The sequence below is a fragment of the Lactuca sativa genome, chromosome 7 (assembly GCF_002870075.4).
Source record: "Lactuca sativa cultivar Salinas chromosome 7, Lsat_Salinas_v11, whole genome shotgun sequence".
In the NCBI taxonomy this organism is placed as follows: Eukaryota; Viridiplantae; Streptophyta; class Magnoliopsida; order Asterales; family Asteraceae; genus Lactuca; species Lactuca sativa.
In genome coordinates, this window is record NC_056629.2 from 67,708,930 (window position 1) to 67,725,693 (window position 16,764).

A 16,764-nucleotide genomic window follows, 5' to 3' on the forward strand; every position below is an offset into this window, starting at 1 on the left:
TAATCCAATCAGATTATACACCTCGTAGGTGCAGGGCACCGATACACAATTGTTAACGTCTAAATACTACATTACTTATAATACCTCGTTCCCTCGAACGATTAGTTTTATATCCTAATTATGTTATGAATAAAACATGAAGTAATTGATATTCGATCAAATAAAATGAACTGGTCTTACGGTATAAGGTACAAGCAAAGGTTAACAGTCAGGGTTGGCTTTGTTGAATCCACGTGTTGCCTGGGCTATACTAAAATTTTCCTAGAGTGGTGTAATTTCTTTTAAATATTATTATTTTTTTATTTTTATAGTTGACCTTTTAAAGAAAATATGCAACCCCTAGGCCAAACTCCAAACTTCAAAATCCTTAGATTAACGTTAAAGTCCAAATTAAAGCTTAAAAATTTTAAATATACAAAGTTAGCCTGTGTTACACAGATGTCCATATTTAATCTATGGTAATTGGTTATTGGGCTTGGTGTCTTCGTCTATCTTAATCTCGGTTGGAGATTCCATAGCTTTAAGATTGCCGCATAATTCAAAGTTAACTTTTAGAATTCTTCCTTTAGTAAAAAATAACCAATAAAACATTAGATAATTAAGCAAAACTATTATTTTATCAAGAAACATACGGTTTGGTTGTAAAGATGTTAAATAAACTACGTTTTCGATCGCATTACCTACTGTTTCAGAGCCCGGTTGCTTTTTTTTTTTTTTTTTTTTCAGTATCACGATCTATATATTGACACTTCTAGTTGCTAGAAAGAAAAAAAAATTACAAAGGAGTTTGTATCCAAAAAATAACATTGGAACGTCTAAAGGAAAAAAATAAAGAACAATTGAATAAAAAAACATGTCCTTCCACATTTTGCAAGAATCACCATGCGGTAAGCGTCACCACTTCTACATGTTGTTTATTTTCCGGTGACATACGTAAATCATCAACCAAAGATAACCATTTTTTGATTGAAACTGAATTTGGTAGCCTTATATCACACCATAAAGAAATCGACCTGCACAAGCAGGACACGACTTCACACTTCAAAAAAAAACATGCTCGACGGATTGCACTGCTACATTACACATTGGACAAGGGATCGAATGCAAATCTACACTATTTAATCGAGTTGGAAGTCGATCATGCGATGCTCTCCAAATGAAAACGTTGACCGTCTTAGGCACACTAAAACTCCATCGTGTAACCTTTCTCAAATCCAACTTCATTAAATTGTCAATATATCTTCTAGTAATCCTCACTGAAAAGTCGCCTATGACACTTAAATCCCACCACCACGAATCCGGCTTAGAATTAATATCAAACGGACTCAAATTTGAAAGCAAATCCTGAAATTCATCTTCAATAGCACCAGTCCTAGATCAAATCCAATCCCAATGCCATGTAGCATGTTGCCATCGATCACAAACCTTGCACATCACATTTGTTTCCAATCTAAACAACCTTTTATAACGATCGTAACGATCCTTGAGAGGTTGATTTCCCAACCAAGGGTCAAACCAAAACTTTGCCTTATCCACCATTCCAACTTTATAGTTTATAGTTGAAATATGAGTAATATTAGAACAATGCAACTCGTTTATAGAACCAACAATATGCGACCACGCACCTTGTATCTTGCATGGATTTCTAGAGTACACAAAACTGTCTTCCTCTCCATGAATTGTCTTTATCACCTTAACCCATAGAGCAGTTTCATTATACTTAAATCTCCATCGCTAATGTTGTAATAAATCTTTATTAGAAGCTTTTAAACTACCAATACATGACCATCCTTTCTCCACCGATGCCAAAACAACATCCCATTTAATCCAAGACAATTCTTTCTTTTCTTCATCACCTCCCCCAAAAAAATTTGTCCTTAATCTTTCCAATGTCATGATAATCGTTTCTAGGACACAAAAGATAGACATGAAATAAATGCCAAGGCTGCCTAACACTGATTTGATGAGAGTCAAGCAGCCACCTATGGAAAGAAGATTAACTTTCCATTTAGAAAGCCTTTCTCTGAACTGATCTACAACCACACTCCAATTACTCTTAAAAACCATACTCGATACCACTGGAAGACCAAGATATCGAAACGAGAGCAGTGCCAAGGAGCATCCTGTCGGTCTGTCCATAAACTCTATCTCATTCGAATCCACACTAATACCATACAAATATGATTTATTTATGTTTAGCTTTAGACACGAAGGTAAATAAAACTCACTTAAAACATGGATAATATTATTCATATCTTGTTGTTCCCGGTCTGACAACAAAAATAACGTCATCAATGTAAAATAAATGAGATAATTTTATTTATGGATTTTCAATACGAACCCTTTTAATGAACCATAAATCGATAACATTTTTAATCAAAATATTAATACCTTCCATCGCCAGAATAAATAGGAAATGAGATAACAGGTTACTTTTGCGTACTTTTGTGCAGACCACGGTGAAGCGAGAATTCTAAGGTAGGCTTCTTGTAACGACCAAAAAATCAAGGGTAAAAATTTCGTTTTTAATATCGTCAAAACATTGATATCATTTATTCCAAACATCCAAAACATCGTTAATTAAAACATTTATCAGAGTTCATCCCAAAATCATTCATTGCAGAAACATAGGTATGTGCACTACAATCAATCTGACCCCTTCTTTTCCAAATCGATGATACCTGAAACCAAAACTCTAAACCGTAAGCACAAAGCTTAGTGAGTTCCCCAGAGCATACTCCATACAATCTAGATAACCACATAATCCATATCATCTATAACAGTTACATAAACCATATCAATCACATAAGTCAAATCGATCACATAGCCATATTAATCACATATCCATATCGATCACATATCCATATCAATCACATAGCCATGCATATAAACACATACGGAAGTCGTGGGATCCTCCCAAGGTCTTATACATTCATGTCATGAGCTACCCTATGGTCTTTACCTTGGAATGTCATAGTCTCCCCCACATGGTCTTATATCCAACTTCCACGGGCTCCCCCTGGGGTCTTCCATGCAATAACATAATAATCAACTAGCATATCATATATCACAGAAGTATCTACCATACTACATAACTCATACATAAACATATAAGGATGTCGTGGACTCCCTCCAAGGTCTTACTCCAATGTACCATGGGATCCCTTACATGGTCTTACACATAAGTGTCATGAGCTCCCCCCATGGTCTTTAATAGGAAAGCCATGGGCTCTCCACATGGTCATATATCCAGATGGCATGGGCTCCCCCTTGTTGGGTTTTGAGCATTGTAACACTCCTATGATGTACATGCAACCCTATAAACCTTGGATCTATGCTTTCTCTATTATACATGCAAATAAGAACTTTCCAAGGCTTTAATCCTAACTAGCATATTATGAAGCTCTTATTCTACAAAGTACTAGTTAGATGACATACCTTTTGATGTAGCTTGATGTCTTCAAGCTTTAAGAGCTTAGCCCCAATAGTGTGGAAGCCTCAAGTGGAATCACAAATCACCAAAACACCTTGGAGACTTTAGAGAATATGGATACTTGGCTCTCTCTAGTGAAATCGGCTAGCCCTTTTTAGTGTACCCACACTAGTACCCATTTCACCAACCAATGACATCTTTATATAGTATGGAGACTAGGGTTAAACCCATGACCTTTCATTTCATATGATCCATGGGTTAAACACTCCATGGACTATCCATGAAAGCTTAACCCAACCTAAATGAACTTGGCCCATTCCATATATATAAGAGTCCATATTTAATTAGTTCATTTTGATTACTTAATTAATTCTTGATCAGTACTAATTAAATAATATGATTCCATATTAATATATTAGAACTTATAATATATTAATATTAATCATAAATATACTATTCTAAAAAGATTATCCATATAAATTGTGCCGGTGAAGTGCAACCCAAATGGACCATGTCGGGTTGGGTCAAGTACATACCAAATAGTTATGGACTTAGACATTAATCCAACAGTCTCGCACTTGGATAAGTCTAAAATTATTATTGAGTATGACTTCAAAACCTAACTAGAATTCGTAGCTCTTAAAACCGCTGTCGAACTCTGATCTTGTCAACGAACTTGTCCATTAGATAAGGGATCATATATTCCTCCATTCTAGATATCATATGGACTGAGACATGGATTATAATCATTAACTCTGTCCATTTGTTGTTTCCCGATTTCCGATTCATGACGAAAGGCTGATTGAACAAATCAAATCAGTCCTGGCTTGGCCAAGCACTCACATGTGTCATCATTAAATCATCGAGGGGCCCACATATATCGCTTTTATCCCGAAGGTAAAAGGAATGGATAAACTTCGACTCATCTGGCTTGTTCTGCTACTTGTTGAATCATACACAAAGGCACGTTTTATAACACCGAGTTACCGAATGCGTTTTCGTGCAATCAATGTACAACCAACTCATAGTAACAACTCATATCTCTAGGTTTGAAGAATATAAGATATTATTGTCTCATGATCATTTGTGATAAAATCCATGACATGATTCCAATGAGCGCGGGTTGAATCCAATACTCAGAACTTATGAGCACTCATGAGTGTTGTAGCCCTTTGTCCAACATCTTAGACCTCTACAAGCCAACCCCTGACAGTCTTAATTCATATCTACTTCCAACATATGACCGACTGTGGATGGTTTGAATAACTTAGTGATTCCAGAAGAATAACCTAGTTTATTCTGGAAGTCAAAACATGCAAAGTGAAACACAAGAATAAATGAATCAAATATGGTATCAAACCCTATGAATATAAATAAACACTTTTATTTATCACCATACTGATTACTCATTATTCATTGTTTCGGTTTTATAAACTTTATACTTGAATTTAAAACACCAGTTGTACCATGCTCCAAGCATGTACACTATGTTTTCTAAACACTAGTCATGCCACACATTAAGTATGCATACTATGTCTATGATCTTTACTTTGCGAAATAGACTAGTTGAACATAACTTCAATGATTCTCATTTCACAGTCCCAATTCCTTACTGCAAATGCAAGAATTCCAAATTCATGCCATTTACTGAAATCTGTTAGATTCTAAACTTATATGCATTGATCCTCTTGTAATGATTATGCACAGATTCACAAAGACTTGACAACAATCATTACAGTGTATTCCAAAGGAGATCAACTCCTTGGAAACATCCTTCTTGCATTAATTTTCCTAATCTTACAGATTGAATACTTTCTAACTTTGAAACATTTCCATATTCCATTTTGACTATCACTTCTGAACACGAGTTGCCTCCTTACAGATTATGTCAATATGGTCCTTCCAGAATTAATACTATACTTCTAACTGTCCTTGAGCAACCAATATTTGGTAAACCTTATATTGTCCTCAATAATTGCTTAATCATTTTAGTCATATCCAATTCTAGACCTTTTCCCTTCTTAATGCCCAGGTATTTGGAAAATTTTAGAAAGGATGAATGTAGCACATGTAATCGATCCTATATCCGAAGCATATGGGACACAATTCATGATGTCTCACATAAAGACTAAAGCAGTCTTTTAATATAATATTTCCATTTCTATTTGCCAAGTTCTCATAATTCAGATTATGAAAAGGGATGCCGTAATCATAATCGAATTTTAGAACGCAAATAATGGACCCATATATAGAATTTCCTTATGTTGAGCCATTACAACATTAAAATTCATATATATTCTTGACTAAATACGATTAAAACCTCAATCCAAGCTTTTAGATTTGAGATGAAGTATAATATCCTCTCCCTTAAGTATAGCAAAAAAACTTTTTCCCAATTGAGACCTTTTGTTTTTCTATAATTAACATTGCTAACTTGCAACCTTTATCATGCTCCCACTAACATGATGATTAATAGCATAAGACTTATGCTCCCACTAGCTTCGACATGTACCCAGAAATCAACTGGACTTCTAGAAATCAATACTTTATTGAATTTCTTACCAAAGTTCAGATTTCTGATACTAGATTGCCTTGATAAGACTTTATCAATATCATACACCTCTCTTAGATAGCTCACATGTGTGTCTAAACAATTTCAGAACTATGAAAAGGGATGCCGTAATCATAGTCTAAATTGTTTAGACCTTTTGCCATTTCTCATAAGTCAATGTTAGTGTGCCGGTTAACCACGCACGCTCCACTAACGACTTTGAGAACTGCAAATATCACAATTGCTATCTACTTAAAATCTACTTAGTGAAAGAGTTTCCTTACCATCATTTTCATGAATCGAAGAGAAGCCTTATGACACTTAGATTTTATGGTGTAAGTGTTCCTATCCATGTGAATTTGTCAAAACCATAATCACAGGACTAGGTTGGAGACAAATCCTAACTCATATGGATTGAACTTGTGCAATCTTAACTTCTTGCCACCTGGCAGCTCAAGGGCCTGCCATTGCTTCCAAGTAGCTATACAAACAATTGAGAACATGTAGAACTCAAATGTATAGCCAAATTAACTGGAATGTGCATAGAAATGTCAGCACGATAGGTTATAAACCTCTAGATGTGTGCTAGCGATGAAATACATATTTTATTCTTGATTACTTCTTGAAACCCTTTCAGGATCTTTCAGACTCCCACTTTCTCCTTGACCTATAAGACTTTCTTGCCAAATATTCAAGAGATAGTGTGGATGCTAATCAAGACAGACACTTAACACAATTAGCCTTAGTTGGTCTTTGTTTTATCCAAAACATCACAACTTACCAATTTCAAATGTACAAGAGTAGAAAACTTTTACTCTTACATTTGACGAGTGTTTTAAACCTTCTTTAAGACATGTCACTCAAGTTACAATCTTAGAGTATAACTCTATGAATTGTTTTGGAATGAAGTATGAATCATCTTCTTGATTTAACCACTTCAACAATTCATAACTCCTCTTCTTAACTATCAGAATGTACTTAGAGGATGAATTGTGATAAGGTCTCCAAATCATTAAGATGATCTTAAAACATGATACTAAAGAACTCTCCCATCTTTCCAGATTTGAGAAACTTTTATCCTTCTGCCTAATTTGATTCTTCTTATTCGTTCTGTCATACATTGAAAATTTTCCAATGCTTCAGAATTATACTTAAGCTTGTAAGTATAATCATATTTACTAAACCTTAGTAAATCATGACGAATAGTCTTATCCATCTTTTGTGGTGGACTTTGACAAATGCACAAGAAAGTGTACTTGATCCCTTAGTCCTTCTCTTGACTCACACATCCATGTGAACAAGCAGTTAGTCTTAATTTTCCAATGCTCTAAAGTTCTCATTCATCAGACTATACAACTTGCATGACTCCAAGTTTCTATCCAACTGAAACTTGGGTGATGAGAATCTTTCCTTATTTGGTAAATTTAGACACTACCACAAATGAAAGAATCAAATTCATATTGCTATCAATGGAATCATATAAGCAACATCTTTTCCTTTTTCTACAAATTCCATTGTAAGAATATTTTAAAATAAATAGAATTAAAAACTTTTCTTTTTATTTTAAAACTTTGCGGAAAAACTAATACTTACAATGCAAATGTATATGAAAACTTGTTATCATCTATTCCTAAGCAATCTATCATAACTCTTAAGCACATGCTCAAAATTCTGATCACTGAACCATGCGATCCATCTTCGTGATCAGAATCAACATATACTTCCTTTAAGTTTCTTTACTTTTCTTTGATTCTTAAAACATCAACATCTGACCCAGCCACATCATGTAATAAGAATCTCTAAGTAGGAACTTAATAGAGTTAGACAATGGAATTTACCTGAAATAAAGTCAAACTTATTGACTTTACCATCCTTAGGTAAGTTTGGCAGCTTCATAACCAAATCCCCTTCCTTTGGCAATAGAAATATATGGACCCTTAGGTAATAGTACATGGGACTATCTCAGACATAGTCTTTCTCTTTACCATCTGGTCAACCAAGTTGACTATGGCCAATCCCTTTCCATTGGGAAGAGAAGGCATTTCTGGATTTATTGTGTCAGTATTGTCCTTGTCCATAAAGTTTTGGGAATTTGATCTCCTAATCAAATTTGCTTTACTAGTATACTAAATCATTTTTGATTTAGCAGCACCAAGCAAATAGATAAGATCATTAAGGGTCTTGTCATAGTCTATTTCATAGGAGTCCCAAAGGAACTCACTATGTGACTTAGAAAGTGATTGAACCACTAACTTTCTCAAGACTTTGACACCCAACTCTCCCGGCTTGTCAGCATGTGACTTCATCTCCAAGATGTGATCACACCTAGACCTTGCCTTGCCAATAGGTCTTGAGTGAAATTGAACTTGTGGGTTAGGAGAATAATTGGAGGAGGTGGAGGAAGTGAGGTTCCAAGATATTTGGGAAGATCATAAATGTATGAACTTGATATCTTTTGGGAGATATTCAAGATTGTTGATTTAAAGTCCTTAATATAACACCCAATATGAAATATTAAGGCTAGGACCCAACAAACTATTTTATAACTTGGAAGAGGGATGTCGTAATCCAAGCAATAGAATATTTGAAGGTAGGTGAAAGACGATTCACCAATTTCCACCATGAAAAACGAAATAATTTATTAGGTTTTAATTGGATTTGAAACTCCTAGATCTTTGAGATTCATTGAACTTTCAATGGCATGTTTCAATCTCGAGTGTACCCTTCCGGTTTTGTGACTGGGATGCCGAGGATCACAAAACAAGGTGTGAAGTAACCATGCAAATTACTTGGTACCCTTAAGTGTTTACCCCTCAATCGATGTGCCGGTTAACCACACACGCTCCATCAATACTATGATAAACATTAAGTTACCCTTTGTATACCTTGTTAAATACGAGTTAGTGTGCCGGTTAACCACACACGCTCCACTAACCGACTTAAACAAAGTGCAAAGTGTAATTTCATGGATTAGCACCTTATTCACATTTTCCTAAGTAACTAAGATTGGGTATTATTAAGATTTTAGTTACTTAGTATTTATCATTAATACTTTTAATGAAGGGAGAATTATAGTCCTGTCAAACCCGTTCGGCTAACGACCCTCCACCAGTCAAGGAAGCGGTGGGTGAGAGTGGACACCCATTAAACTGCCATTTTATAGGCAGTAGCCTTATACCCCCCTTATAGACCGGCTTCGTGAATGAGGCCTACTAACGGTAAGACTGACTTTACTCTTATACATATATATATATATATATATATATATATATATATTATTAACTTATAATATTATAAAGTATAAGGGTTGAATTTTAACTTTTAAAATTCTAAGGGCTAACTAGGAATTAAAGTATTCATAAGTGAAAACTTTTCAAATTCCAAAACTTGAGGGAAAGTTTTGAAACTATTCAAAACTCTTGGATTTTCATAACTTATGAGTTTTAATTAAAGCTTAACTTTTAATGAAGAGACTCTTGGACATCCATAACTTAAGGATAAGTTATGGAGCCATAAAAACTATTTATAAGGAAAGACTCTTCATTTTTTTGTAACCTAAGGAATTTTTATGAGTTTTTAAGATTCATAAATGTGACTTTTCATATAACTTGAGGACAAGTTACAAAAACACATTTTATGAACAACTTTTAGATTAATTTGTATTGAAAACTATTAACACATATTTTTCATTAATCTAAAAAATAACTCACAAAACAAGGTAACACAAAAAAACTTTTGGATTCCATAACTTATGGAGTTTAATGTTTCTTTTATGATGAAACTTTTCATGTTCCATAACTTAAGAACAAGTTATGGAATTCTTTAAAACATTAAGACCAAGTTTTGTAACTCCATAAAAAACTTTGAATCAATTTTTTTTTAAAACCTTTTCATATACATAACTTATGGAGGTTTCTAAAAACTCTTTAGATCAAACTTTTAAAACTAATAAAATAATCATATAATTTTATCTTTTACTAAATTTGACCTAATTCAACTCATGTAGAAAATGATTCAAATTTTAAAAATAATTAGTTTTTCACAAAAACAAGTAATTATCTTAAAATTTGACAAACGTCATGTTTTTTTTTCAACTTTGAAAATAAAACATTTGCATTAATATAACAGAAAACAACCCATGGATCTGATACTACTATTGGGTTTTGAGCATTCTAACACTCCTATGGTGTACATGCAACCCTATAAACCTTGGATCTATGTTTTCTCTATTATACATGCAAATAAAAACTTTCCAAGGCTTTAATCCTAACTAGCATATTATGAAGCTCTTATTCTACAAAGTATTAGTTAGATGACATACCTTTTGATGTAGCTTGATGTCTTCAAGCTTTAAGAGCTTAGCCCCAATAGTGTGGAAGCCTCAAGTGGAATTACAAATCACCAAAACACCTTAGAAGACTTTAGATAATATGGATACTTGGCTCTCTCTAGTGAAATCGGCTAGCCCTTTTTAGTGTACCCACACTAGTACCCATTTCACCAACCAATGACATCTTTATATAGTATGCAGACTAGGGTTAAACCCATGACCTTTCATTTCATATGATCCATGGGTTAAACACTCCATGGACTACCCATGAAAGCTTAGCCTAACCTAAATGAACTTGGCCCATTCCATATATATAAGAGTCCATATTTAATTAGTTCATTTTGATCACTTAATTAATTCTAAATTAATTCTTGATCAGTACTAATTAAATAATATGATTCCATATTAATATATTAGAACTTATAATATATTAATATTAATCATAAATATACTATTCTCAAAAGATTATCCATATAAATTGTGCCGGTGAAGTGCAACCCAAATGGACCATGCCGGGTCGGGTCAAGTACATACCAAATATAGTTATGGACTTAGACATTAATCCAACACCCCTATGGTATTCCATGCAAGTATCATGAAGACAACTAGCATACCACATACCCCATAGTCAATAGCATACCACATAATCACTAGCATACCATATATACATGCATAGCAGACATATCAGTAGTGAATCTACAATAAACATTACAACTAACTGAATAGGCCTGCCTTGGTGCCTTAGACCCATTGGGATGGTGAGGAGACTCACCTGGCACTACTGAAGTCTCACCAATAAAACTCTCATTGCAGGTTGACAAATTTTCGAACTGGTGGCTTAAGGTGGCGCCGACGACTCAGAGTGGCGGGCAGCACCAGTGTCATCGGCAGCATAGCTGCATGGCGGTGACAGAAATGAGCAGAACAGTCGCTGGATTGCACGATTGAGCAACGATATCACGAAGGGAAACAAGAAGAGAAGATGGTGGTATGAAACCCACCCAGTACAGCAACAACAGCCTCGCCTCACGGTCTTCCGACGACCCATGCAACAATCTTAGTTGTTCACGACTTCACTGGCGGCAATGAGGCCAGTGTCGTTCCGATGGCAAAGCTGCAAGTGGTGGATGAAGCCTCACATGGAGGCGACTAAAGAAGGAGAAGGAGAATAGTGGAAGAAGTCCAGTGGTGTAGTTGCTCGGCGGTTCACTGATCGGAAACGGGATGGTGGTGGTGGCGCTGGAGACGAAGGAAGGGTGGTATAAGGTGGTGGTGGCTAGAACACATGGCTAGGGTTAGGTTTATGGGACATTTTTATACCTGACACCCATGTAAAATTCATTCCATAATGGCATAAATAGTCCCTCTCTATGAAAATCATTTCGAATCAGATCCCATATTTTACCATTTAAACCCTGCCACCTGAAACCCTTTACAAATTAAGTCCGAATTTTACCAAGCAGCCCCTCCCTCTACAAATTATTTTCAAATGAAGTCCAGAATTTACACTTTAGCCCATGCTTCCATAAATCTTTTCATATCAATTCCCAAACTTACCAAACACCCCTTGTCTTCTAAAAATCTTTACAAAATAAGTCCCGAAATTACTTTTTAACCCCCGAATAATCCAAATTATAACATGCGGCTCCCCAAAACCAACACCCCACTAAATAATATGGATTTAGGGAGACTATTCATTCATTAGTTTTATCAATTGATTTATTTAATATACAGTATTTTACAACTCTCCCCTACTTATAAATGATTTCGTCTTCGAAATCATTCCTTACCATCCCTTACACAACCAACAACTCGAATGACATGATCAAAACCACAAGCATACCCCAGCCTTCCTAGGGCAAACAAAACCATCCTCCGCAGGGTTCTAAAACCCGAAGATGAACGAATTTCTTGCAACATGATTACATTTACTCCATCTGAAACCTGAAGTCTCAAGATGGTGTGTCTCCTTGACAAACCGCCCACATCGAATCATTGTCGAGTTTACTGCACTTATCTCCCAACTGGCTATTCAACTTCTTATATTACTTAGTCCAACTATAACCAACTTAGTATATGCCCCGAATGACAAGCAAATCCACACACGAACCCCAAATCACTAAAATCACTCCAACTCATCTTGCTGCCACTTGCTGCTTTTCGAAAGTAGCCAAGACCTCGCTAATCTCACCTTATCTGTCAACTACTTGCATCATCGGACACATAACCAATTGATGGGCCTAAAAACACATGCAACAGTTGTTGGATAAGGTGTCTAAGTCCATAACTTATTTGGTATATACTTGACCCGACCGGCATGGTCCATTTGGGTTGCATCTCATCCAAACTATTATGGATAATTTTATGAGAGTTATACACATATGTTTATTAATATATTATGAGTTATAATATATTAATATGAAGTTACGTTATTTAATTAGTTTTAGTCTTAAATTAATCATGGATTAATTTAGAGATTAAAAGGAATACTAATTAAATTATGGGCTATTTGTTTTATATAGTGTGGGCTAATACTCATTTGTTAATGGGCTAGGCTTATGTGGAAGTCCATGGATGATCCATGGAGCTTTTAACCCATGGATCCTTGGAAAAGGAAAAGACATGGGTTATTAGGGTTTCACCCTAACCATGCATACTATATAAGCATGCTTATGGAGCATGAAAAAAAGCCTAAGAGAAGCCTAAGATACACTAAGAGAAAGCTAGTGATCTAGTGTGTGTGTGCATGTGTGTGGCCGATTTATACAAGGTGTATATACTCTCTCAAGGTTTTCCAAGAGTTTGTGGTGTTTGTGATTCCATTTGAGGCATTCACACTATTGGTGCTTGGCCCTCAAACTCCTAAGAACCCAACACACCAAAAGGTATGTAATCTCTTCTAACTCTTTTATGTTGAAATGTTCCCCATGCCATGTTAGATAGGTTATAAACCTTGGAAAATTATTATTTTGCATGTATTTAGACAAACATAGATCCAAGGTATATTAGGGTTGCATGCACACTTAGGAAGTGTTAGATTGCTCAAAACCCAACAGTGGTATCAGAGCCTAGGCTTGCTTGTTTGATACTTGATGCAAAATAGTGATAAAAGTCGAAATCGTTGCTGTCTGCATGCTAGACTCGCCGAGTCCATTGGGGGGACTCGCCGAGTCCAAGGCAAACTTCAACCTACTCGACGAGTCCGTTCGTGCACTCGGCGAGTAGGATCGAAAGAATGCAGAATCTCGACTTTTGCTGCTGGAAATGGACTGGAAACATTACCCTAAATTGTTTTGGTGTTGTAAAACTTATTTTAGTTGGTGTAATGGTTGTTCTAATCCATTTACAATAGCATATATCAAAAATCCATGATTTTATGTGTTTATATAATTCTTGAATTTTTGATGATCATGTTCATGTTCTTATGAATTTAGAAAATGATAGGAATTATTTGCTGAATTGTTTAGAATTAATTCTTAATCATTTATGTGTTTTAATGGAGTCCATAATTTGTCCTCAAGTTATGGATTACCAAAGGTCACTTTCATTTAACACACACTTAAAACACATAAGTTACATGAAAATGAAGAGTCTTCATTTTTATGAACCTTTAATTCATAAGTTATGAAATGAAGAGTTTTGCAAAGTTACAAAACTTGTCCTCAAGTTTTGGAATTTGTAAAGTTTCACACACTTTAATAAACTTTAACTCCAAACCTTAGAGTTTTAATAGTTAAAATTCAACCCTTATACTATTTATAACATTAATGGTTAATTATTATATATATGTATAAGAATAAGTCGTTTTACCGTTAGTAGGCCTCATTCACGAAGCCGGTCTATAAGGTGGGTATAAGGTTGTTGCCTATAAAATGGCGACTTAATGGGTGTCTACTCTCACCCACCGCTTGCTTGACTGGTGGAGGGTCGTTAGCCGAACGGGTAGGACAATGACTTTAAATTCTCCCTTCATTAAAAGTATTAATGATAAATACTAAAGTAACTAAAATCTTAATAATTCCCAATCTTAGTTACTTTAGGAAAAATGTGAATTTGGTGCTAACCCATGGAATTCACACTTTGTACCTTACCAAGTCGTTGGTGGAGCGTGTGTGGTTAACCGGCACACTAACTTGGACTAGTAAGGACCACGAAGGGTGACTTAATGTTTGTCATAGATCAATGGAGCGTGTGTGGTTAACCGGCACATTGATTAGGTGATAATATTAAGGATACCAAGTGAATTGGTATGGTTATTCACACCTTGTTTTGTGATCCTCGGCATCCCAGTCACAAAATTTGAGAGGGCACACTCCAGATTGAAACATGCCATTGAAAAGTTCAATGAATCTCAAAAGATCTAGGAATTTCAAATCCAATTAAAACCTAATAAATTATTTCGTTTTTCATGGTGGAAATTGGTGAATCGTCATTCGCCTACCTTCAAATATTTTATAGCTTGGATTACGGCATCCCTCTTCTAAGTTATAAAGTAGTTTGTTGGGTCCTAGCCTTAATATTTCATATTGGGTGTCATATTAAGGACTTTAAATCAACTATCTTGAATATCTCCCAAAACATGTCTGGTTTAGACATTTATGATCTTCCCAAATCTCTTGAAGATGATGTTCCTCAACATCATGCTTCACTTCCTTTATCTCCTCCAATTATTCTCCCTCACCCACAAGTTCTTGAAAAGTTTAAAGTCACTCAAGCCCTATTGGCAAGTTAAGGTCTTGGTGTGGTCACATCTTGGAGATGTAGTCACATATTGACAAGACGGGAGAGTTGGGTGTCAAAGTCTCGTGAAAGTTGGATGTTCAATCACTTTCTTAGTAACATAGCGGGTCACTTTGGGACTACTATGAGACAGACTACGACACGAGCCTTAATGATCTTATCTATTTGTTTTGTGCTGTGGAATCAGCAATGATTTGGAACACTAGTAAAGCAAATTTTGTTAGAAGATCAACTTCCCAAACCTTAAATGGACATTGGCAATGGTAGCATTGGATATCTAGAAAAGCATTTCTCTTCCCAATGGAAAGGGATCGGCCATAGTCAACTCGGTTGACCAAATGGTAAAGAGAAAGGCTAAGTCTGAAATAGTCTCATGTGCCATTATCAAAGGGTCTCCATATGTTTATATTGCCAAAGAAAGGGGCATTGGTTGCGAAGCTGTCCTATTTACCTGAAAGGTCATAAGGTTGATCAAGTCAAGAGGTTTGACTCTACTTCGGGTAAAATACACTGTATAACTCTGTTAAGTTCCTATTTGGAGATTCTTATTACAGAATGTGAATGGGTCACATGCTGATGTCTTTTAAGAATCAAAGAAAAGATAGGAAGCTTAAAGTAAGTATATGCTGATTCTGATTGCGAAGATGGGTTTCAATCGCATGGTTCGGTAATCAGAATTTTGAGCTGTTGCTTAAGAGTTATAATATATTGCTTGTGAATAGATAACAACAAGGTTTTCATGTGGATTGTAAGGATAAGTTTTTCCGCAAAGTTTTAAAATAAAAGAAAAAAAGGTTTTAATTTTATTTATTTTAAAAATATCCTTACAAATGGCATCGGTGGAAAATTGTTGCTTATATGTTTCCAGTAATAGCAATATTGGAAAGTGGATTTGATTCTTTCATTTGTGGAAGTGTCTGAATTTACCAAATGAAGAAAGTTTTTCATCACCCAAGTTTCAATTGGACAGAAACTTGGAATCATACAAGTTGTATTGTATGATGAATGAGAATTTTCATCTTTGAAAAATTAAGACTAATTCTTTGATCACATGTATATGTGAGTCAATTGAAGGACTAAGGAATTAGGTACACTGGGTGTGCGCTGGTCAAGGTCCACCACAAAGATTGATTTGTCATGATTTACTAAAGATTAGTAAATATGATTATACTTATAAGGTTAAGTATAATTTTGTAACATTGGAAAACGAATAAGAAGAATCAAATTAGGCAGAAAGATAAAAGTTTCTCAAATCTGAAAGGACGGGAGAGTACTTTAGTATCAGCTTTGTGATCATCTTAATGATTAAGAAACCATATCAAAATTTGTTCTCTAAGAAAGTCTTAGTGCATTCTTATGACTAAGAAGAAGGGATCTTGTAATTGTTGAAATGGTTAAATCAAGAAGATGAATCATACTTCGTTCCAATACAAGTCTTGGAGTCATACTCCAAGATTGTAATTTGAGTGACATGTCTTAAAGAAGGTTTAAAACACTTATCAAATGTAAGAGTAAAATGTTTTCTACTCTTGTACATTTGAGATTGGTAAGTTGTGATGTCTTGGATGAGACAAAGACCAACTAAGACCAATTGTGTGAAGTGTTAGTCTTGATAAGAATCCGCACTATCCCTTGAATATTTGTTTTGTTAAGGAATGGTTCTTGACTGGGGAAACTTATATGTCAAGAGGACAGTGGGAGCCTTAAAGA